The following is a 23,689-nucleotide window of genomic DNA, read 5'->3' on the forward strand; positions in this document are numbered from 1 at the left end:
ATTGCGGGAGACCACCTGGAAAAACTTTATGTGGATTAGTAAAGGAATACTAGAATGGAAAAAAGGGTAGTTGAAAGATGTTTTGTTAGGTCAGATTCAAATGAGTCTGTAATTAGCTTCCTGGTGTAATATTTTAGAATGAAATCGCAAAATTAGGACATCCTTATGGACTTGTTTACCCATTTTCGTGGTTCTTATTTCTGGACTTTGAAGTACCTAATGTTTTTATCATAAAACATTATGCGTATTTTTGAGATTTCCCCCCGCCCCCGCCTATTTAAAAATTTCTTATATAGAAAAGATCTTGTAAATAGGAGTGTTTAGGAGTGAAGCAGGTTTTTTGGTTTTGTTTTGTTTTGTTTTTGAGACAGAGTCTCTCTGTCATCCAGGCTGGAGTGCAGTGGCGCAATCTCGTAGGAGTGAAGTTTTTTAAAAGAGCTTATAAAACAATGTATTACTGAACTTTTTAGAGGGTAAGAATCTATAATTCCACTATCAAAGTCTAAACTGTTATTATGGAATCCAAATAATGCATGGACATTTGGAAATTACTAAAAAGCCCAAAGAAGAATACAAAAATCTCTTCCCTCCACCAAAAGGTAGTTACAGTTTTTACTATAGTTAAATATTATACAAAAAGATTTGTCTTTTTTGTGTTGTTTTACAAAATATTCTAGTTTTGTTCATGTTCTTACCATTATTTTTCTTTATCGAAAACATTGGGAACATTGGAAATATTTTATCGTAAAGCATCTTTTATGTCTTCGTAGTGTGTTGTGGGATAAATATACCGTAATTTATGTAACCTGTTTACTTGTATATAATGGCAGAAATATGTCAGCGAATATCCTTGTACATGTTTTGCAAAATATTGTCTTAGAAAGTCATTGCAAAAGTAATCGTGGTTTTTGCATTATTGGAGTTTGCCATTTGATGTTGGACTACATTGTTAAATAAATGTGGTTATGTTATATATCATTTTAATGGGCATTTCTTGCTTTGTTTTTTTGGTAATGACTTACTACTTGCTGTTCATTTTATTTTATTTTATTTTATTTTAGGGACAGTTGCGCTCTGTCACCAGGCTGGAGTCAGTGGCGCAGTCTCGGCTCACTGCAACCTCCTCCTCCCGGGTTCAAGCGATTCTCCTGCCTCAGCCTCCTGAGTAGTTGAGACTGCAGGCACGTGCCACCACACCGGCTGATTTTTTGTATTTTTAGTAGAGAAGGGGCTTCACCATGTTAGCCACGATAGTGTCGATATCTTGACCTCATGGTCTGCCCGCCTCAGCCTCCTAGAGTGCTGGGATTACAGGTGTGAGCCACGTGCCCAGCCTTCATGTTTATTTTAGATTATGAAAATGATGTTAGACAAAAAAAAAATTGGACCAGTTTTCTTATTTGAGTTAAAAATGGGTTGTAAAACAACAAGAAACACCGTATTAGCAATGCATATGGCTCAGGAACTGTTAACGTACAGTGCAGTGGTGGTTCAAGGTTGGTTGGTTGGTTGGTTTGTTTTGAGATGGAGTCTTGTTCTTTCAGGCTGGAGTGCAGTGGCATGATCTTGGCTCACTGCAACCTCCACCTCCTGGGTTCAAGCCGTTCTCCTGCCTCAGCCTCCCTAGTCGCTGGGATTACAAGTCCACACCACCATGCCCAGCTAATTTTTGTGTTTTTAGTAGAGACGGGGTTTCACCATCTTGGCCAGGCTGGTCTCGAACCCCTGACCTCGTGATCCACCTGCCTTGGCCTTCCAGAGTGCTGGGATTACAGGCTTGAGCCACTGTGCCCGGCCGGTTCAAGAAAGTTTGCAAAGGGGAGGAGAGTCTTGAAAATTAGGAGCATAGTGACTGGTCGCCAGAAGTTAATAACTACCAGTTGAGAGCAATCAGCGAAGCTGATCCTCTTACAACTACTTGAGATGTTGCCATAAATAACTCAATGTGGACCATTCTACAGTCCTTCGGCATTTAAAGTAAATTGAAAAGTGAAAAAGCTCGATAAGTGGGTGCCTCATGAACTCACTGAAAAAAAAATCATTGTTTTGAAGTGTCGTTTTCCCTTATGTTACACAACAACAAACCATTTCTTGGTCGGATGTTGATGTGCGAGAAAAAGTGGATTTTATATGACAACCGGTGATGGCCAGCTCAGTGGATGGACTGAGAAGATGCTCCAAAGCCAGTCTTGCACCAGAAAGTCATGGTCACTGTTCTGTGGTCTGCTGCTGGTCTGATCCACTATAGCATTCTGAATCCCGGGGAAACCATTACATCTGAGAAGTATGCTCAGCAAATCGATGAGATGCACCAAAAACTGCAATGCTTGCAGTCAGCATTGGTCAACAGAAAGAGGCCCAATTCTTCACAATGCCCTTCCGCATGTTGCACAACCAGTGCTTCAAAAGTTGAACAAATCGGACTGTGACATTTTGCCTCATCCACCATATTCACCTGACCTCTCTCCAACTACCACTTCTTCAAGCATTGCCACACCTTTTTGCAGGGAAAACACTTCCACACTAGCAGGATGCAGAAAATGCTTTCCAAGAGTTCGTCAAATCCTAAAGCATGGAATTCTACACTACAGGAATAAACAAACTTAAAAGTGTGTTGGTTATAATGGTTTCTATTTTGATTAATAAAGATGTGTTTGAGCCTATTTATAATGATTTAAAATTCACAGTCCGAAACCGCAATTATTTTTGCCTGAACGTAAATGCTGAATTTTAGATGCTGAAATTTCTGGGCATCTAAATCTTCTTTCACATCAGTGATTATTTTTGGAATAAACTCCCAGAGGTGGAAATACGAGGCTGAAGGCCTGGTGTGGTGGCTGAAGCCTGTAATCCCAGCACTTTGGGAGACTGAGGTGGGCAGATGGCATGAGCCCAGGAGTTTGGGACAACATGGTGAAACCTCATCTCTACAGACAGTGCAAGAAACCAGCCAGCATGGTGGCATGCACCTGTGTTCACCGTTAACCGAGAGGCTGAGGTGGGATGATCACCTGAGTCCAAGAAATCAAGGCTCCAGTGAACCATGATTGTGCCACTGAACTCCAGCCTGGGCGACGGTGAGACTTCGTCTCAAATATATATGTGTGTATATATGTGTGTGTTTGTATGTATGTATGTATTACATGTATATTTATATGAAGGGGTTATATATTTAAGGCTAGGGATGCTTGTATAGTCCATCAGAAAGCTTTTCTTCTTACTGCACTTACATTTATTGTCCTTTTTGTTCCTGCCTCCCCTCCCTCTCCTCAAAATTTCTGGTTTTTCTTTAGCATTATTTCTGAACATTTTATCTTGGATCTCTCTTTGTTCAAGTAGAAATAATTGGCTGGACGTGGTGGCTCATGCCTGTAATCCCAACATTTTGGGAGGCCGAGGCAGGCAGATCACCTGAGGTCAAGAGTTCAAGACCAGCCTGACCAACATGGAGAAACCCCGTCTCTACTAAAAATACAAAGTTAGCCGGACGTGGTGGTGCATGCCTGTAATCCCAGCTAATTGGGAGGCTGAGGCAGGAGAATCCCTTGAACGTGGGAGATGGAGGTTGCGGTTAGCTGAGATCGTGGTATTGTACTCCAGCCTGGGCAACAAGAGCAAAACTCGGTCTCAAAAAATAATAATAATCACAGTCCTTAAGTTACACATATCATAAAATATATGAGAATTTTTCTTGGACCCTAGGAGTGATTTTTTTTTTTTTTACTTTAATTTTTTTTTCACTTTAGGTGAGCATTTGTACAGTGAAACATTTTGTTACACAGAAGTGATGTTTAGGAATACTAACAAATTATTTCCATGGTCTAGTTAGTTGAGTTTAACTACTTTTTGTTTCCCTGTAGTCTTCTCTAAAGTTTCCCCTTCTTGTGTGTATTCTTTCTCTCAGTGCTTTTGTAGCCAATAGGACCCTCTGTACTTGTGCCTCACCACACTTACTTTGCATTTGTTTGACTCTTCCCAAATTTGAAACTCTGTTTCCAGAAAGCAGCAACTGTTTTATTTAATCACTGTTATGTTCCCCCACCTAATAAGTGCTCTGTTATAGATATTTCTTCTAAATCTGTATGCACATTTGTATGCAAAATGTGAAATAAGCCAACTTAACATCTTTTGTTTTCTTGGGATTTTTTCTTCTTCTACTTCTTTTTGTTTGGTTTTGTTTTGTTTTTGAGACAGGATCTTATTCTGTCACCCAGGCTGGAATGCAATGGCACGATCATAGCTCATTATAGCCTCAAACTCATAGGTTCAAGGGATCCTCCTAGTTTGGCCTCCTGAGTAGCTGGAACTACAGGTGTGTGCCATCAGGCCCGGCTAAATTTTTTGTTTTTTCGGTAGAGATGGGGTTTTGTTAGTTGCCCAGACTTGTTTTTTCACCATAACAATAATTCTTTCTTGAAAATTAATGTATCATAGATGCTGTCTTAACCTTTAAATTTTAAAATATTCCAAATACTTAGCTTTAATACCAAATTGATTTGTAATTGTTAATAAAATGTAGACTTAGAGGACCATTAAGAATGTATCATGCTCGCTTTGGCAGCTCACCTCCTAAAATTGGAATCATACAGAGATTAGCATGGTCTCAGTGCAAGGATGACATAAGAAGCATTCCATCTAAAAATAAAAAAAGAGAAGAATGTATCAGAGTATTAGTTTCTTCAGACTTCTTTTTATTCTCCAATCCCTTTTTAAGTATTTTATAATATTTTAATGGTAACTATGGACGAATATTAGTAATTAGGAGACAATGTCTTGGGTATAAATGAATGAAATTATGATGTAATTGTATTTTTGTAACCTATTAGTTAAATGAGCCTAAACTAATAGGAGTCATAATTATCAACTTTTTAATGTTCGTGTGACATAAAGCTATATTTATATTTAAGAGTTTGAAGAGAATACATAATTAGCTTCCCAGTGTGGTATTTTAGACCGAAATCTCAAAGTTAGCACATCCTTATGGATTTGTCTGCCCATTCGTGTGGTTTCCAGTTTTAAGTTCTTGATAATTTTATCACAGAACCCCATGAACATGTGTGTAATTTTTTTTTTAAACCAATCTTACCAAGGAGAGTGTTTAGGAGGGAAGCAAATTTGTGTGTGTGGTTTTTTTTAATCAACACTCTGTATTCTGAATGTCCGAGATATAACATACTCAAAATTTTTAAAAAGTCTTTTGTTTTTTAGAATAAGGCTGATTTTATGGGAAAATTAAGCAAGGTGTTCCTTGAAAAACCTGAATCTGCGATCTGTTTGTGGTAAGTAATTTTACTTAGCTCCTCTTAGGTAATCAAGACGGGTCGTGTTGCTCGTGTGTGTGTGTGCGTGCGTATCTGTGTATCTTTTGAAAATGATAGCCGGGCACGGTGGGTAATGCCTGTAATCCCAGCACTTTGGGAGGCAGAGGTGGGCAGATCACCGAAGGTCAGAAATTTGAGACCACCCTGACCAACAAGGTGAAACCCCATCTATACTAAAAGTACAAAATCAGCTGGGCGTGGTAGCACATACCTGTAAACCCCAGCTACCCGGGAGGCTGAGGTAGGAGAATCACTTGAACTCAGGAGGTGGAGGTTGCAATGAGCTTAGATCGCGCCACTGTACTCCATCCTGGGCAACAAGAGTGAGACTCTGTCTCAAAAGAAAAAAGCGTAGAATTTGTTCAACTGTGCAGTTGTTTCTGTACATATATTGAGAAGTGGAAATGATTGCTGTGTTGAACGTAGCAGCTTTCCTAAAGATTTAGTTATTTTATGGAAAGTTACGTAATTTACTTCTTTGTAACCAAACCAGAATTTGCGATTTTTATATTTTTTTGCCCTGTTCAATTTTTATTTATTTTTTGAGACGGGGTCTCACTGTGTTGCCCAGGCTCGAGTGCAGTGGCATGATCTTGGCTCACCACAACCTCCGCCTCCTGGGTTCAAGCGATTCTCCTGCCTCAGCCTCCTGGATAGCTGGTACTACAGGTGCACACCACCATTGCCAGCTAATTTTTGTACTTTTGATAGAGACTGGTTTCACCACATTGGCTAGGCTGCTCTCGAACTCCTGACCTTGTGATTCACCCACCTCGCCTCCCAAAGTGCTGGGATTACAGGGGTGAGCCACCACGCCCGGCACCCTGTTAGATTTATCTGCTGATTTTATGGCCACATGGAGTCATAGATAATGGTTCATATAATTCAAACTGGAATGACAGCGTATTTTAGGATTCGGATTCAAGCAGATATGCGTTAGATAATGGCTTTCCTACAAGGATCTGTGCTCCAGGGGCTTAAGATCAATAAAAGGGAGAATGTAATTACACATGTGGAAAGTTAATCTAAGTAGTTATTTCAAAAGATGTAAGCAATCTATATAACCTTATGTATAGATTTAAATGGCACTTGATAATAGATTTGTCAAAGTTCTGTATACAGTCAGATCCAGTGGTTCTTTTAAAACAGACAAATTGCTTTAGAAAGCAGAGCAGAAAGAAATTTATAATGGTTATTAAAGGCTTTTCAAGGGTAGTAAGATATAATATGTAAAATTAGAAATAAAGAAGACATTCTATTTGGATGAAAGGTTGTGAGCAAGAATATAAGGAAATCTGTATTTGGGACAGAGGGTAAACCAGCTCAGAAAGTATGACTGGCTGAAGATTATGTAGGGAAAATTGTATGTGGCCAGCCTACCCATGTTTCTAGGGTTAGCTGCACATCAGAATCCAATGGGGTATTACAAGGTTCTAGAGGGTCTTGGAAGATTGGGTGTAAGCAGAAATTGACTATTATTTTTGTTTTGTCTTATTTCAAATTTTACAAATTATAATGGAACTAAACAAAATAAAATGCAGCCAGGCGTGGTGGCTCACACCTGTAATCCCAGCACTTTGGAAGGCCAAGGTGGGCAGATTGCTTGAGGCCAGGAGTTCAAGACTAGCCTGGCCAACATGGTGAAACCTCATTTCTACTAAAACTACAAAATTCAGCCTGGTGTGGTGGCACGTGACTGTAATCCTAGCTACTCGGGCGGCTGAGGCAGGAGAACCTGGGAGGTGGAAGTTGCAGTGAGCCGAGATTGCACCACTACACTCCAGCCTGTGCAACAGAGTGAGACTGTCTCAAAAGAAAAAAGAAATCACTTTTAATGCCACTCTAAGAGATTTTTAAAATTTCCTTCCTGCTTGTCTATATGTATTTTCTTTAGTCTTAGTTTTTAGTTTTCTTTGTTCCTTTAACGTTATAACAAGCATTCAGTGTAATGGACAGCCTCTATAATGACTTTAATGTCTGAAAATATTCCATCAAGCTTTTTTATCCTTTTCATTTTTCTATTGCATGACTATGTAGGTTTTATAGTCCTTCAGTGTTGTGCTTCAGTTACCTTCTTCATGCATAGAGTATTTTCTCTTTTGGACTGTTCTTTTAGTACATTTAAAAAGTCATTGTATGGGCCGGGCGCGGTGGCTCAAGCCTGTAATCCCAGCACTTTGGGAGGCCGAGACGGGCGGATCACGAGGTCAGGAGATCGAGACCATCCTGGCTAACACAGTGAAACCCCGTCTCTACTAAAATACAAAAAAAATTAGCCGGGCGAGGTGGCGGGCGCCTGTACTCCCAGCTACTCGGGAGGCTGAGGCAGGAGAATGGCGTGAACACGGGGGGCGGGGCTTGCAGTGAGCTGAGATCCAGCCACTGCACTCCAGCCTGGGCAACAGAACCAGACTCCGTCTCAAAAAAAAAAAAAAAAAGTCATTGTATGAACATTTTTATGACTCTTGAAACATTGCTGTGTTGTTCAAGCTGGTTATAATAATTTACACTATCACCCTCCCTGTGAGTTTAGCTAGTGACATTGAGTAATCTGTAATTGCCATTTTTACTAATTTAATATGTGCAAAATATATTGAGCTCTTTTTTTCTTTGTAGGGTTTATGTTGTGAATTAGTGAAATGGGACCTTGTTCTGTGATTTTACTTACTGATTCTTTTACAGGTTGTCTATTCACAGTTCTAATTATGTATTAGAATCTAAATATTTTATTTCTTAATTGGTTGAGTTTATTATATAATAGTGGTAACTTGCACATATTTTTCCATGCAGATTTCTCTTTTAATTTTAGTTACTTTTGCTGAGAGTTTTTGAATAGACACAGAAAGGCATGGCATAAACAAAATACAGTGTTGGAAAATTATTTAGAAACACTGCCCAGTGTAACTGAAGAAATGACACAGGAATTGGAAGTGGGGAGACAAGATACTGTTGAAGTGGTATCAGCATGAGATCACACTAGAGTAGGGTCTGGAGAGAGAAAGGAATAGGTGAGCAAGGAATTGTTTTTGGGGAAGGAAAACTTGACAGCGTTTGATCTTTGATTATAGAGGTAAAGAAGAAAGAAAACACAACACACTCAAGATTTAAGAAAGAGGGAACAGGCAGTACCATTCACTGATTTGGCAAGTCAAGAAAAGCTGCTGGTTGGTGAAGAAGATGAAATCTGTTTTAAACATGCTAGTTAGAGCTTGAAATGTCCAGTAAGCATTTATTCTTCGTTTTATCAAAATCTTTATGGGTTCCTCAATTGGGACAACGCATTAAACTGGACCTTACATTGTTTCTACATGGTGACTTTTAATTCCATTCTATTAGACTTAAGTGTAACTGATACTGCAGTTCAACTTGAATTAAGAAAAAATAGGCCGGGCGCGGTGGCTCAAGCCTGTAATCCCAGCACTTTGGGAGGCCCAGGCGGGCAGATCACGAGGTCAGGAGATCGAGACCATCCTGGCTAACACGGGGAAACCCCGTCTCTACTAAAAAATACAAAAAACCTAGCTGGGCGAGGTGGCGGGCACCTGTAGTCCCAGCTACTTGGGAGGCTGAGGCAGGAGAATGGCGTAAACCCAGGAGGCAGAGCTTGCAGTGAGCTGAGATCCGGCCACTGCACTCCAGCCTGGGCGACAGAGTGAGACTCTGTCTCAAAAAAAAAAAAAGAAAAAAGAAAAAATAAGTTCAGGAAAACCAGATGATTCTCAGATTAAGGAGGGATTTGTTTTTCATTATTGAAAAAATACAGTTTTGTAAGAACATACATTTTTTTGCACCAAAATAAATTCATACTAACTTGTTATAACATGTCTGAACAGGATCTAGTTTGAGGCACTAAGAAGTTTAGGACATCAGTTTGCAAAGATCCCCTATCAGGGCAAAATCAATTCTGCTAAAATTGTAGCAAGGACAAACATCAAATTGATGGTGAAAGTTGTGATGTGGAAGAATGCCGAAATCATTGATATTTTACAAGTACTTTATGGGGACAATGCCTCCAAAGAAATCAGTAGCAGTTTACAAATGCATAACTAGTTTAAGACGAAGCAAAGTTTTAGATGAAGCCTACAGCAGCAGACCAATCACATCAGTTTGCAAGGGAAAAGTTAATCTTGTTTATGCTAACATCTCAATTGCTTTAGCTTACACAATTTTGATGGAAAAATTAAATTTGAGCAAAACTTTCCACTCAGTGGATGCCACAACTGTACACCCAGATCTGCTGAAGAGCAAAGCTTTCAGTGGAAATTTAAACAAGTGTGAATAAGACCCTAAAGGATTTCTTTGAAGAATTGTAACAAGAAATAGAACACGGCTTTACCATTACACCTCTGAAGACAAAGCACAGTCAAAGCAATGGCCACCAAGAGGTGGAAGTGGTCCAGTCAGAGCAAAAGCAGGCTGGTCAAGAGCAAGGGTCAAGGCAAAACAGGTTTTTGGAATGCTCAAATCATTTTGCTTGTTGACTTTCTGGAGAGCCAAAGAACAACAATATCTGCTTATGAGAGTGTTTTGTTGAAAAAATTAGCCAAAGCTTTAGCAGGAAAACACCTGAGAGAGCTTCACCAAAGTGTACTCTACCCCAACAATGCAGCCAAGGCCCTTTGTCAAACTAGGGCAGTTTTGCAAGAATTTTGATGGGAAATCGTGAGACATCTACGTTGCAGTCCTGATTTGGCTCCCTCTGACTTCTTTGATTCCTAATCTTAACAGTTTTTTTTTTAAGGACACCCGTTTTTCTTCAGTTAGTGTAAAAAAGACTGCATTGACATAGCTAAATTCCCAGGACCCTCAGTTCTTTAGGAATGGACTGAATGACTATTATTATTGCTTATAAAAGTGTCTTGATTTGATGGAGCTTATGTTGAGAAGTAAACTTCATGTTTTTTATCATTCTATTTTTCCACAAATTTTTTGAAGTCCCTTCATATATGTATGTTTTAAAAGGGCTCAAATATATAGAGTGAAATATGTTTTCCCCTCTTCCTGAGTGGACTAATTTTTGTGTATTCTGTTTTAGTTTATTTTTAAAATAATATCTAGAGGGAACAGATATGTTTATGGAACATGAATGTTTAGCCAAGATTCTTTATCTGAAATCCAGGTAAAGGTGTTAAGTGTCTTGTTTTTAGAAATCACTTTTGTTTCAACAAAATGTTCAGTATAAGAAATTACTTTTAATAATTACATGAAAACATGCAGTAGGTGGACTTTTGAGCTAACTCTGGAGAAAGAGCTGGATTTCACCAGTTAGCCTCCTGTGGATCTGCCACCACCATCACCCTCCCACCCCACCTCCACTGCCTTTTTTCCCAAGACTTTGTAAAAAATGTTTTATTGGCCGGGCACGGCACTTTGGGAGGCTGAGGCGGGCGGATCACGTGAGGTTGGGAGTTTGAGACCAGCCTGACCAACATGGAGAAACCCCATTTCTACTAAAAATACAAAATTAGCCTGGCGTGTTGGTGCATACCTGTATGTAATCCCAGTTACTCTGGAGGCTGAGGCAGGAGAACTGCTTGAATCTGGGAGGCAGAGGTTGTGGTGAGCCGAGATCGTGCCATTGTACTCCAGCCTGGCCAACAAGAGCAAAACTCCATCTTAAAAAAAAAAAAAAAAAATGGCCGGACGTGATGTCTCACACCTGTAATCCCAGCACTTTGGGAGGCCGAGGTAGGCGGATCACCTGAGGTCAGGAGTTCAAGACCAGCCTGGCCAACATGGTGAAACCGCATCTCTACTAAAAGTACAAAACTTAGCAGGGTGTGGTGGTGGGCGGCTGTAATCCCAGCTACTTGGAAGGCTGAGGCAGCAGAATTGCTTGAACCCAGGAGGCGGAAGTTGTAGTGAGCCGAGATGGCAGCACTACATTCCAGCCTGGGCAACGGAGCAAGACTCTGTCTCAAAAAAAAAAAAAAAGGTTTTATTTGCTGCTCTCTTTCCTGATTTTTTTTTAGGAAAAAGTCAGTCTTTTACATTATCAATTACATACCAATCACAATATTAAATATATATATATAGTTTTTGATTCCACTTTTTAATCTGCTTTTATAAAACTTTTTTGGAGCTTTCCTTTTGGGATAGTATGTGAGCTTATGAAATTTGAGCTACTTTTTTATATTTATCAAGACAATCTTTGATTTGATTTAAATAGGTACTTAAAATTTTTTCCATTGTAGTGCTAGCTTTGAGTTACAAAGATACATGTTTTCAGATTCAGGAACAAATTAGTATATTTAGAAACCTAACATTTGTGCATCAGTTTACAACATTCTGACTTTTTAATGAATGTGTGGTTATGTGTATGTTTTTATTGCTTCACTTTTTATCTCTTGCCTTTGACACCTTTTATTCTAATAAAAAATGTATTTGCTTAGAAGCATTCAGAGTGTCAGCAAAACAGCTGCAACTTTTTTTTTTTTTTTTTTTTTTTGCAATTGCAGAGTGGTATTCAGTTAACAGAACAACAATTATTTTGTATAAGCCACATCAGAGACAACTGAAGATGAAAAAACTCCCATCCCCGTGTATAACTAATTTGTGCTGTGCACCAACAAGAACCTGCTTTAAATGTCCATGCCAATTTACAACCCCCATACTGTACTAGGCAAGTTTAGTGGCTACTGAAAATATCACCAGGACAGGGCTATGTAAAGACACATTTGGTAGTGTGTTAACTATACAAAAAAAGACACTGTACAGTATTAAAAATTTTACACAGCCTTACATTTCAGAGTTTTTCTTTGAAAGGAGTGAGTTGTGTATGGGGAGGTAAATGCTTTATAGACAAAAAAAAAAACTGCACTAAAACCAGCGTATTCATCATCATCCTCTTCATCTTCCTCCTCCTCATCTTGCTCTTCATTTTCCTCATCTTTCTCTTCTTTTTCTTGCTTTTTTCAGCCTTGGCATCTCCCTTTTTCTCTGCATCAGGTTTTCCTTTAGGTTAATATGCAGCAATATCCTTTCTGTATTTTTCCTTCAGCTTTGCAGCCTTCTTTTCATAAGGCCGTTTTGTCATCTGCAGCAGTGTTAGTCCACATAACTCCCAGTTTCTTCGCAACATCACCAGTGGACAGGCCAGGATGTTCTCCTTTGATTTTTGAGCGATACTCAGAACAGAACAGGAAAAAGGCTGAAGGGAGGCCTTTTGGGTGCATTGGGATCCGTGAACTTCTTTTTTGTCTCCTGTTTAGGGGGAATATAGGTTTTCATTTCCCTTTCATAACGGACCTTGTCTGCCTTTGTCATATTTTCAAATTTTCTTTTCTCTTTAGCAGACATGGTCTTCCACCTCCCAGAGCGCTTGTTAGAAAACTCTTTGAGAAGTTTACTGAAGCATTTGGGTGGTGCTTCTTATGCTCCTCCCGACAAGTTTGCACAAAAAATGCATATGACAACATTTTGTCTCTCGTGGTCTTAGGATATCCTTTATCCATGTTTAGTTGTTTTTCCTCAGCGAGGCACAGAGTCACCCATTGCCTGTTTGGCTCTCACCTGACACCTTTTTTTTTTTAAGGATTCTTAAGTCATTTAGGTTACTTGGTAGGATTTAGGTTTTTCCTGTGCCCCCATAAGAATGATAACTTTAAAAATTATGCCGGGATAGCAAAGAAGATAATTCTAGCTTTAGAATGTGTAGGTATGGCCAGGATTTTTGTGAGGAGGGGTGATTTAGAGCAAATTTCTTATTCTCCTTGCCTCATCTGTAACATGGGGATAATAATAGATCTGACCTGACAAGGTTGGAATTAGTATTACACGGTAAACACACGTAAAGTGCTTAGAGTGGTGCCAAATATTTAGGAAGTACCTCATGGATATGAGGTGGTGATGGTAGCGTATGTAATACTCTTACATGCATATCATTCCAAGAGAGTTTTAAATGTATACATTTATTGCATTGATATACAGAAATTAAGGATCTAGACTCTCGTTGATTCTGAGACCCTCCTAAAGATCATATCCACCTCTCTCCAACCTTATTTTTCACTACTTCCCTTCAAGCATCATATGCAGCAGTCGCATTCAACTACCATGGTTCTCTTGTATAAGCCATGTTTTCTCATTTACTTTGGTTCATGTTGTTCTCACCAATTTGAATGTTATCCCATCTCCCTGTGTTCAAATGCTATCTTTTAAGTGAAGTTTTCTGATAGTTCCATAGGTAGAACTATGGTAATCATGTAGGTAATCATCATGTGAAGTTCATATGTTTCCTGTTACATGATGATTTACCACTTTCTGTATTGCACTTCAGCCTTTTGTTAACGTCTCTTTTACTGTGTTATGTAATCTTTACAGGCAGAAAACTGTACCTTTTTCTTCTTTGTAGGTTTAGAACCTAACATAGGCCTTGGGATTTAATAGGCATTCATTTGTGTAATGAAAATTTATAAAAGGTATCAAAAGCTAAAAGGTCATATTTAATGGACAAATGCATGCCAGTAAAAATGTGTTTTGTCAGTGTTTGTACGTTCAGGAATGTCCTGGCCAGTCACTCAAAATGAAATCTTTTTTAAAAAAAAGATTGTATCTGTAAATAACCACCAGAGAATTGTTTTTCTGCTTCTTGTTACCTCATTTTTCACAGATCTTCCTAATAATTATCAGTGGTACAAATCTGGGAAAAGTTCATCCAGGGCTGAGGATTTGTCATGTGCCAGTAGTGGGATAGATAAGCCACGTGGTTCAATAAATTGTTGAACCCATAATCTCACCCTCCAAATACTTTTTTTTTTTTAATCACAATACCATAATGCCTTTAGGTGTGAAACTAGGTATAGCCTGAGAATAGGAACTGGATGAGATATTTCATGAGGACACTTGATCCTTGCTGTGATATTGCTAAGGGTGTGGCATCATGATTTGGAAGAAATGAGAATGGCAGGAATTGGGGAGATAAGTTAAAATATCAGGCTCGTAGTAGGCATTCATAGAGTTAAAGCAGTAGTTGTGTGCGCTTAGCTCCAAAATTCTCAGAATTTTTACAGTAATTCAACAGGACATTGGATTGAATAAGCACTCTAATACTGAAACACTGGATTTGAAAACCGGATGTTATGTGTTCTAATCATAAGCCTTTTACTCTTTAGCTGTGACCTGGGATACATCACTGCTTTTGCTTTTAGAGAGTGAGGGTCATTGGGCTAGGTATTTACAGCTCTTAGTATTTTAGGGTTGCAATCTAGTACCGTATTTTTAAAACAAGAATTCTGAGCTTCTAATATCTACCTGTTCCCTGCAAGGTTAACTTTTTTAATAAACCCTGAGAATCAGAAGTCTTAGACATTTACTTGATAATTTTAGCATTTGAGGAATTGGCTAACGTTCCTAGAATCAAATTCCGACAGAAACTTTAATGGCCCCTCTGTCTCACTGTTTTATTTAACAAGAGTTCTGATTGCTTTCATTGGTTGGTTAAAACAGATTATTTCAAGTAATAGCCACACTGATTAATTTCATTATGGTGACATTTCATTAATGTCATTATAGTGACATTTCAGTTTTATATATGTGTCTGTGCTTCCCACACACAAAAGTACTACAGTGTGATTCAGTATTTTCTTCTGTAGTTCATTTGTATAAAAAATTAGATGTGGGACCGGGCGCGGTGGCTCATGCCTGTAATCCCAGTACTTTGGGAGGCTGAGGCGCGCAGATCACGAGGTCAGGAGATTGAGACCATCCTGGTCAACACGGTGAAACCCCGTATCTTTACTAAAAAATACAAAAAATTAGCCAGGCATGGTGGCGGGTGCCTGTAGTCCCAGCTACTTGGGAGGCTGAGGCAGGAGAATGGCGTGAACCCAGGAGGCAGAGCTTGCGGTGAGCCAAGATTGTGCCACTGCACTCCACCCTGGGTGACAGAGTGAGACTCTGTCTCAAAAAAAAAAAAAAAAAATATGTGATGCTGAGCTCAGTGGCTCACGCCTGTAATCCCAGCATTTGGGGAGGCCAAGATGGGTGGATCACAAGGTCAGAAGTTAGAGACCAGCCTGGCCAATATGGTGAAACCCCGTCTCTACTAAAAATACAAAAATTAGCCAGGTGTGGTGGCGCACATCTGTAGTCCCAGCCACTTGGGAAGCTGAGGCAGAAGAATCGCTTGAACCCAGGATGTGGAGGTTGCAGTGAGCCAAGATCACACCACTGCACTCCAGCCTGGGTACAGAGCAAGACGCCATCTCAAAAAAAAAAAAAATCTGATGTGATCCACAGAAGTGGTTTCATGACTTACTGTGGGTCTCAACCTGCTTTGGACGGGATGAGGAATCAACTAGATAAAGTTTTAAATTTGTTTGGTACTTTAACACTTTAACATTTGCTAGGCACTTAGATATACTACTACCCTTATGTATGATAGCTTAAAAGTTAGATACAAATTAATCATTATCTGAAAAATTCCTAACAGCAGTGGGTTGAGTGGGAAAAAAGGCATGGAGGATGAATTCATGGGTTTTTTTTGTTTTTTTTGTTTTCCTTTTTGTTGGCTTTTGTTAAGTTTAATATATTATTGAGTCTGCCAGTTCAAACAGCCCACTTAGGGATCTTAAGGATTTGTATTTATTTACATTTAGGGTTACCTCAAATCCTGTGGCAAGCAAAAAAATAAAAATAAATCCCCAATTATTTCCCTCAAATCAAACCAGAATTGTTACTGTTTCTCAAAAAAATCTTAGTTCCTTAGTCTATATATGCATTCATAAAGCTCCTTCCAGTGTTTGTATAATTTTGGTGGCCTAGATCTTGGTCAGATGGGACAGGGAGGGGGATTTTTGTATGAAGGAATATAACAAAAAAAAAAAAAGGCACCAATTTCTTGTTTCTTATTCCTCTGTGTATCATGTGATACTGCTTTTAAGGCCTTAGAATTGCCAAGGTCTTGGTAACCCAAGGCAAACTTGCTGTTTTCCTCTCAAATTTGAAGTTCTGCATTTTGTTAGTCATGAAGAACTAGTCTGTTACCAGCAAATACTTAAGCCACAAAACTTGCTTCTCTGTGCTGCTGTGTACTTCCTGTTTTGTCAGATTTCCATTTAGGGAAAAGAATGGATTTTATGCTAGCCTAGCTTCTTCTGAAATTCAGCTTGGAAGCTGTCCAGATATCTGGGTCGGGTGGTGGGGGAGAATGGCATGTCTTGTCTACATATGATGTCATTTGTCAGAAAGATTCATTTGGCTGCTTATCATGAAAGAGGGTTGCCAGGAAGGAAGAGAAACTTTTTGCTGTCAGAACTGTTTAGTGTATGACTTGCCTACTTTGTGGCTTGCCTTTAGGCTTTCCATGTCAAATGTGTTTGAGGTTATGAATGAATTATTATATTGCCTATGAAGGAAGGATCTATGTTCATTTCTAGTAGACTTTTATTCCAGAAATATGTAAGAACTGCATTTAGCCACATTTGCTTCACTTACAGAAGAGACAGGTCAAAGGTTAGGTGGTAATTAGAACTGGGCTACATTGTAAATGTTGAATATCTTTTGGGGGAAAGTTGCAGTAAAACCATTTTAAGAATCTTTTGCAGCTAAAATAGTAAATATAACATCTAATTATAAATGATGAATTTTCTGTCAGTTTTTATCCTATGAAATGAAATTCCAATTAGTTGTTAATAGAATGTGTAAATAGCATATGCTTTCAGTGTAATCCTGAATCCTATTAATATTGCTGGTAATGAAATACTGTTTTGCAATGGTGGAACCAAAGCTCTTCTATAAAATTCTCTTTGACCAAATTGTCCTGGTCTGCATTAAGTCAGAGCTAATTTTCTCTTTTTTGACCTGTCGGTAAAATATGAAAGATGCTTTTCAATCCCTGACCATTAGTGAACAGTTACAGAATTTCTTCCTTATTGGTACCCTGGCTCTTTGTTCACTCACATGTTGGAAATGTTCTCCTAACATCTGTACCTTGTCTTTTTTGTGAGCTGATGTTGAATTGTAAAATATTTGGAACCATCCCTGTAAATTTTCTGCCAGGTTCTTCCCTCCCCTTCTCCCCAACCCCCCGCTCTTTTTTTCATCTAGGGGTATGTATGCTGCTATTTCCGAGACATACAGTTCTTACACAATCATGAAAAAAACTTTTCCTAAATAGCCATCATCCCCCACTGCTTCATCCCCCATTTTGCTTTCTAAGTGTCATCTCTTTTTTTTTTTTTTTTTTTTGAGATGGAGTCTTGCTCTGTTGCCCAGGCTGGAATGCAGTGGCGCAATCTCGGCTCACTGCAACCTCTGCCTCCCAGGTTCAAGTGATTCTCCTGCCTCAGCCTCCCGAGTAGTTGGGATTTCAGGTGCCTGCCACCACGCCCGGGTAATTTTTGTATTTTTAGTAGAGATGGAATTTCAACATTGGCCAGGCTGGTCTCGAACTCCTCACCTCAGGTGACCAACCCACCTTGGTCTTCCAAAGTGCTGGGATTACAGGCGTGAGCCATTGCACCCAGCCCTAAGTGTCACCTCTTTAAAAGTAACCTTTTCTGTTACCCTGTTCTCCTTTTAGTAACCTGTTTCCAAATCAGTGATTCTCAAATTTTAGAGTGTTAATAAGAATTACATCAGGTACTTATTCAAAGTACATATTCCTGGGTCCCTCTTCATACCTAGTGAATTCAAATCTGTAGCATTCTGACTTAGGTGATCTTTGAACCACACTTTGAGAAAGTTGTCTGTTGCATGCATTCCCACTATCATGTAAATTCTGTCCTTCATATTTTTACATAGTCTACTTTGTTTTAATTACTGGCATCTCAGAAGTATTTTGCTCCTAATTATTGATATGCTTTGTTTTTCTCCTGAATTCACTCATTGGAGGGGTCTTCCACTAGGTGTCCAGGAAATGTTATTCCCTTCCATATTTGTCAGAATTTATGTCCTCTCCTTCCCAAAGCACATGTTTGTAGTTCAGTTATAGACATACAAGTATATGTGTATACACATCTTTTTTATTTTTTTTGAGACAGGATCTCACTGTGTCACCCAGGCTGGAGTGCAGTGGCACCACCTTGGCTCACTGCAAGTTCTGCCTCCCGAGTTCAAACAATTCGGCTGCTTCAGCCTCCCAAGTAGCTGGGACTACAGGCACAGGCCACCATGCCTGGCTAATTTGTGTATTTTTAGCAGAGAAGGGGTTTCACTGTGTTGGCCAGTCTGGTCTCAAACTGCTGAAGGCAAGTGATCCTTCGGCCTCCCAAAGTGTTAGGATTACAGGCGGGAGTCACTGTGCCCGGCCTGTATACACGTTTAATAGACCTTGCCAGTGATTTTTAGTATCTGCTTTTCTCACTAGGGAAAGAACTATATCTTAACTTCTTAAATTTTAATCTTCCTTGGTGATGTGATACATTGTAGGCATCCAAATGTTTGCTTGAATTTTTACTGCTATCACTTGGCTGCTGCTGACACTCAAACCAGTCAAACCTACTAAATATCATATATTACTATCTTTATGTCTGTAATTTTCCTTACCATTTCCTTTTCTCTAAATTAACAGAATTTTTTTGGTGCTATCTGAAGAATAATTCCCTTATATTACATTAATCTTGAATCCCATTGGCTTTTCCTGAAAAAAAAAATTAACTCCCATTTCCACATGGATCTTACAGCCTTTGGCTTTTCCTGAAAAATATTAACTCCCATTTCCACATGGATCTTACAGTTCAACTCTTTTTTAACAAGAATTTTTCTCAAAACTTTGTGATTCCATGTAGTAGAAATCAAATATGAGTCCAAATGATACACTTCAAAGACAAACCCAAGATACATGAGTAAGGAATCCTGCTCATCAGCTATCTTTATATGTTAACCACATTATACTAGTATTTATTTCAAAGAGATGTATGGACTGGAAGGATACACTTTAATAGAGTACCCCTTGAAGGGGTTGAGTGGTCAAAGAAGGAATATTACTTTTATTTGTAATGTTTTAATATTTATATGAGGGACACTAAATATATAGGTACACATGAACATACCACATAACTTAAGTACATACATTGCAAAAACAATGGAGGCTGGCAGTGACTCACACCTGTAATCGCAACACTTTGGGAGGCCAGGGTGGGAGGATCACTTGTCAGGAGCTTGAGATCAGCCTGGACAATATAGGGAGAGCCTGTTTTTTCAGAAATTTAAAAAATTAGCCAGGCATGGTGGTACATGCCTGTGATTCCTGCTACTCGGGAGGCTGAGGTGAGAGGATAGCTTAAGCATGGAAGGTTGAGACTGCAGTGAGCTTTGATCCTGCCATTGTACTCCAGCCTGGCAACAGAGTGAGACCCTGTATCCAAAAAAAAGAGAGAAACCGTGGAAGCAAGCAAAAAAAAAGAAAATCCTAAAATAGTTACTCCGGTTTGTGGGAATATGGATGACTTTCTTCTTTGCCCTTTTTGTTATTTTATTTTTTGTTGTTGTTGTTCAGATGGAGTCTTACTCTGTTGCCCAGGCTGGAGTTCAGTGGCACGATCTTGCCTCTCTGCAACCTCCACCTCTTGGATTCAAGCAGTTCTCCTGTCTCAGTAGAGATGGGGTTTCACCTTGTTGGTCATGCTGGTCTCTAACTCTTGACCTTGTAATCTACCTGCCTCAGCCTCCCAAAGTGCTGGCATGACAGGCTTGAGCCACCACACCTGGCCTTGTTATCTTTTTTTTTTTTACTTTATAGAGGCAAGGTCTTGCTATGGTGTCCAGGCTGGAGTGTAGTGGCTATTCACAGGCACTTACACAGCACACTGCAGCACTGCTCAAGCAATCCTCCCACCTCAGCGTCATGAGTAGCTGGGACCACAGTTGGACACCATCACACGGGTCTTTTGGGTTTTTTTTTCTTTACTTTTTTTTTTGTTGGTGATGTTTTAGTTTAAGCAGCAACATGTGAAAAGGTATCTTTTTAAAATTCACCTTAATTCAAAGGAGGGTAAGATATAATTTAGTGGTTTTATAAGGAAACAACTTCTCAGAATATTTTGTAAACTAAAGGGCAAGAATTGCGTTTTCTATTTCCTGTGTCCTTTAACAGTTCTAATAAGCAATTAATGTTTATTATGATTGAGGTATGCCAGGTGCAGTGGTTCATGCCTATAATCCCAGCACTTTGGGAGGCCAAGGTGGGTGGATCACCTGAGGTCAGGAGTTCGAAACCAGCCTGTCCCAACATGGTGAAACCCCGTCTCTACTAAAAATACAAAATTAGTCAAGTGTGGCGGTGCGTGCCTGCAATCCCAGCTGCTTTGGAGGCTGAGGCAGGAGATTGCTTGAACCCGGGAGGTAGAGGTTGCAGTGAACTGAGATCGCGCCATTGCACTCCAGCCTGGGCAATAACAGTGAAACTCGGTCTCAAAAAAAAAAAAACCGGCACAGTGGCTCACACCTGTAATCCCAGCACTTTGGGAGGTTGAGGCGGGCAGATCACAAGGTCAGAGTTTGAGACTAGCCTAGCTAACATGATGAAACCCCGTCTCTTGTAAAAATTCAAAAATTAGCACCTGTAATCCCAGCTACTCGGGAGACTGAGGCAGGAGAATCGCTTGAACCCAGGAGGCCAAAGTTGCAGTGAGCCAAGATTGTGCCACTGCATCCAGCCTGGGCAACAAGAGCGAAATTCTGTCTTGGGGGAAAAAATACTGAGGTCTGTTTTTTGGATTAAAATGGAATGCTTTCCTCAAGACTGTGAAATTAGGTATTGTTACAAGTTTAAAGAATAGGTTTAGCCAATGTGATTATTGCAGTGTAATAAAAAGGATCCCAGGTGGCACACATGCTAGTGTGGTGTGCAGATGCTCAACTGAAGTGAAGGATAATGTGCGTTTCAACATTTTCTATATACTAGGCAGTTTTTCTTAAGTCTTGGTTTATTGTGATATAATACAGTGAAATTTACTCTGTGTACGTATGATTCCATTAATATTAACAAATTTAAACAGTCTTATAGCTAAATACAACCAAGATAGAGAACATTTCCATCACTACAGGAAGTTGTTTTGTGCTAATTTAACAACTTCTACCCATGCTCATCCCCCCACTCCCACCCTGAGAACCACTGCTCTGTTTTTCTGATCATATAGTTTGACCTTTTCAAAAATGTCATACAATTGGAATCATATAGTATGCGTGAATCACGTAGCCAAAGTTTTCATTTCACTTAGGTAAACACCTAGGAATAGGAGTGCTGGGTTATATGCTAAGTGTTAAACTTCCTAAGAAGCTGCCAAACTGTTTTCCAGAGCATCTGTACCATTTTCCTGTCCCACCAGCAATAAGGCATTCATTAGTCTACATACTCACCAATGCTAGTGTAGTCAGAAGGTATAGTTTTAATTGTTCACATTCTAACAGATGTAGAGTGGTATCTCGTCATGATTTTAATTTGCATTTTCCTAATGAGTATCTTTTCTCATGTATTTGTCATTCATGTATCTTCTTTAGTAAATTGTCTTACTGTTTTGCCCATTTTTAAAAGTTGAGTTTTCATATTGTTCAATTTTGAGAGTTCTTCGTATATTCTGGACACAAGTCCTTTGTCAGACATGTGATTTGCAAATATTTTCCCCCAGAGTTTTTCCGGTCTTGTCAGTCCCTTAATAGTGTTTTTAGGAAGGAGAGCAGCTGCTTTTAATTTTGATGAAGTTTGTCAATTGTTTTTCTTTTATGGATCGTGCTTTTGGTGTAGTATCTGAGAACTCTTTCTTAAACCAGTCACGTCTTCTGTTTTCTTTGAAGCGTTATAGGTTGAGGTACATTTTGGTCTATGATCACTTTTGAGCTACTTTTTATGTATAGATAAGATATGGTTTGAGGTTGTGTTTGGGATTTTTTTTCTTCCTGCATATGAATGTTCAGTTGTTCCAGCACCGTTTGTTGAAAAAACACTATCCTTTCTCTATTAATTTACCGCTTTACTTTTGTCAGTTGATTGTATTTGTCGGTCTATTTTTAAACTCCATTCTATGTCTACATCATGAACTTTATAGTGAGTCTTGAAATTAGGTAGTGTGGGTCTTCTCTCTTGTTCTTTTCAAAATTGTTTTGGCTCTTCTAATTCCTTTACTTTTCCCACACAAATTTTAGAAACAGCTTATTGATTTCTGCCACTTTCCCCCAAAAAGCCTCTTGGGAATTTGACTAAGTTTACATCTAATAAATGATTTTGGAGAGAAGTGTTATCTTAGCAACACAGTCTTTTCTGATAACACTTTCTGTTTTAGTTCTTTTTCTCATTTAATAATTTTCCAACATTAAAATCTTGGACAAATTTAGATTTATATCTGAATAATTCCAGTTTTGTTGCCATTTCAAATGGTACATAATCCTTATTTTATAGATGAGAAAATTAAGTAACTTCCCCAAGTCACACAATTATTAAATGACAAAGCCAGATTGAAATCTATGAGCTTATAAACTAATGTCTTGTTTTGAACTACAGTACTAGTTTTCTTAAATTGTTGTAAACTGGGGTAGAGAGGAAGCCCTAACGTCTTTTAAGAAAAATCCTGCTACTGTAATTCACAAAAGAATTGGTCCTTCCCACATTTATGTATTTTCAATGTTTTAGTTTTCCAGATCTGTTCAGATGATAAACCATGCTTTTTTTCTTCCTCTTGGAGACAGAATCTTGCTCTGTCACCTAAGCTGGAGTGTAGTGGTGTCATAGCTCACTACAGCCCTGAACTCCTGGGCTCAAGTGACCCTCCCGCCTCAGCCTCTTAAGTAGCTGGGACTACAGGCGCATGCCCACACCTGACTGACTTTTTTATTTTTTGTAGAGAAGGTCTCTCACTATGATGCTTAGGCTGATCTTGAACTCCTGGGTTCAAGTGATCTTCCTGCTTCAGCTTCCCAATCTCACCTGTGTTGAGATTACAGGTGTGAGCCACCACACCCAGCCTCCATGCTCATCTTAATCTACAAGCCTTAGGTTGACACATTTCTGAATCAGTGTTTTTTAAACAGTATACCTTATCCAGCAATTAATCAGTATGATTTCAGTATGTGTACCTTTAGCATGTGAATAGTTTTTGTGCTCACCAGTTGAAATACAAGGACAGGATTTTTTTTTTTTTTTTTAAACAACTCTCAGTCTTGTGGCGGGAGTAGTGGTATATACTTTATTATAGTTAAGCCATAATAGATACCTGTGGTCAGTGGTAACCAAAAAAAAAAAAAAAAAGCTATACTTGGTTGGGGTTACAATAGCTGCATTTCATGTTTTGAAGTTCCTTTGATAGCTGGATATTTTTACAAAATGAGAATATTTGTAATCTTAATTTGCTGCTTCTCCTATGAAATGAAGAATATTCTAATGCTGAAATCTGTTAAACATTGATAACCTACAAGTTGATTTTCTTATTTTTTAG

The 23,689-nt window shown here is 39.0% G+C and overlaps 1 protein-coding gene across 1 annotated transcript in view; it reads left to right on the forward strand.

The window, feature by feature from the left end:
• Positions 1-23,689, forward strand: part of LOC139364003 (arf-GAP with GTPase, ANK repeat and PH domain-containing protein 2-like) — a 32,041-nt gene that overhangs the window by 2,770 nt on the left and 5,582 nt on the right. Inside the window, exon 3 of the mRNA XM_071099233.1 lies at positions 5,209-5,279. The gene's annotated coding sequence lies outside the window, so the exon portion shown is untranslated. The remainder of the gene's footprint in view (positions 1-5,208; positions 5,280-23,689) is intronic.

The sequence above is a fragment of the Macaca nemestrina genome, chromosome 7, assembly GCF_043159975.1.
Source record: "Macaca nemestrina isolate mMacNem1 chromosome 7, mMacNem.hap1, whole genome shotgun sequence".
NCBI lineage: Eukaryota > Metazoa > Chordata > Mammalia > Primates > Cercopithecidae > Macaca > Macaca nemestrina.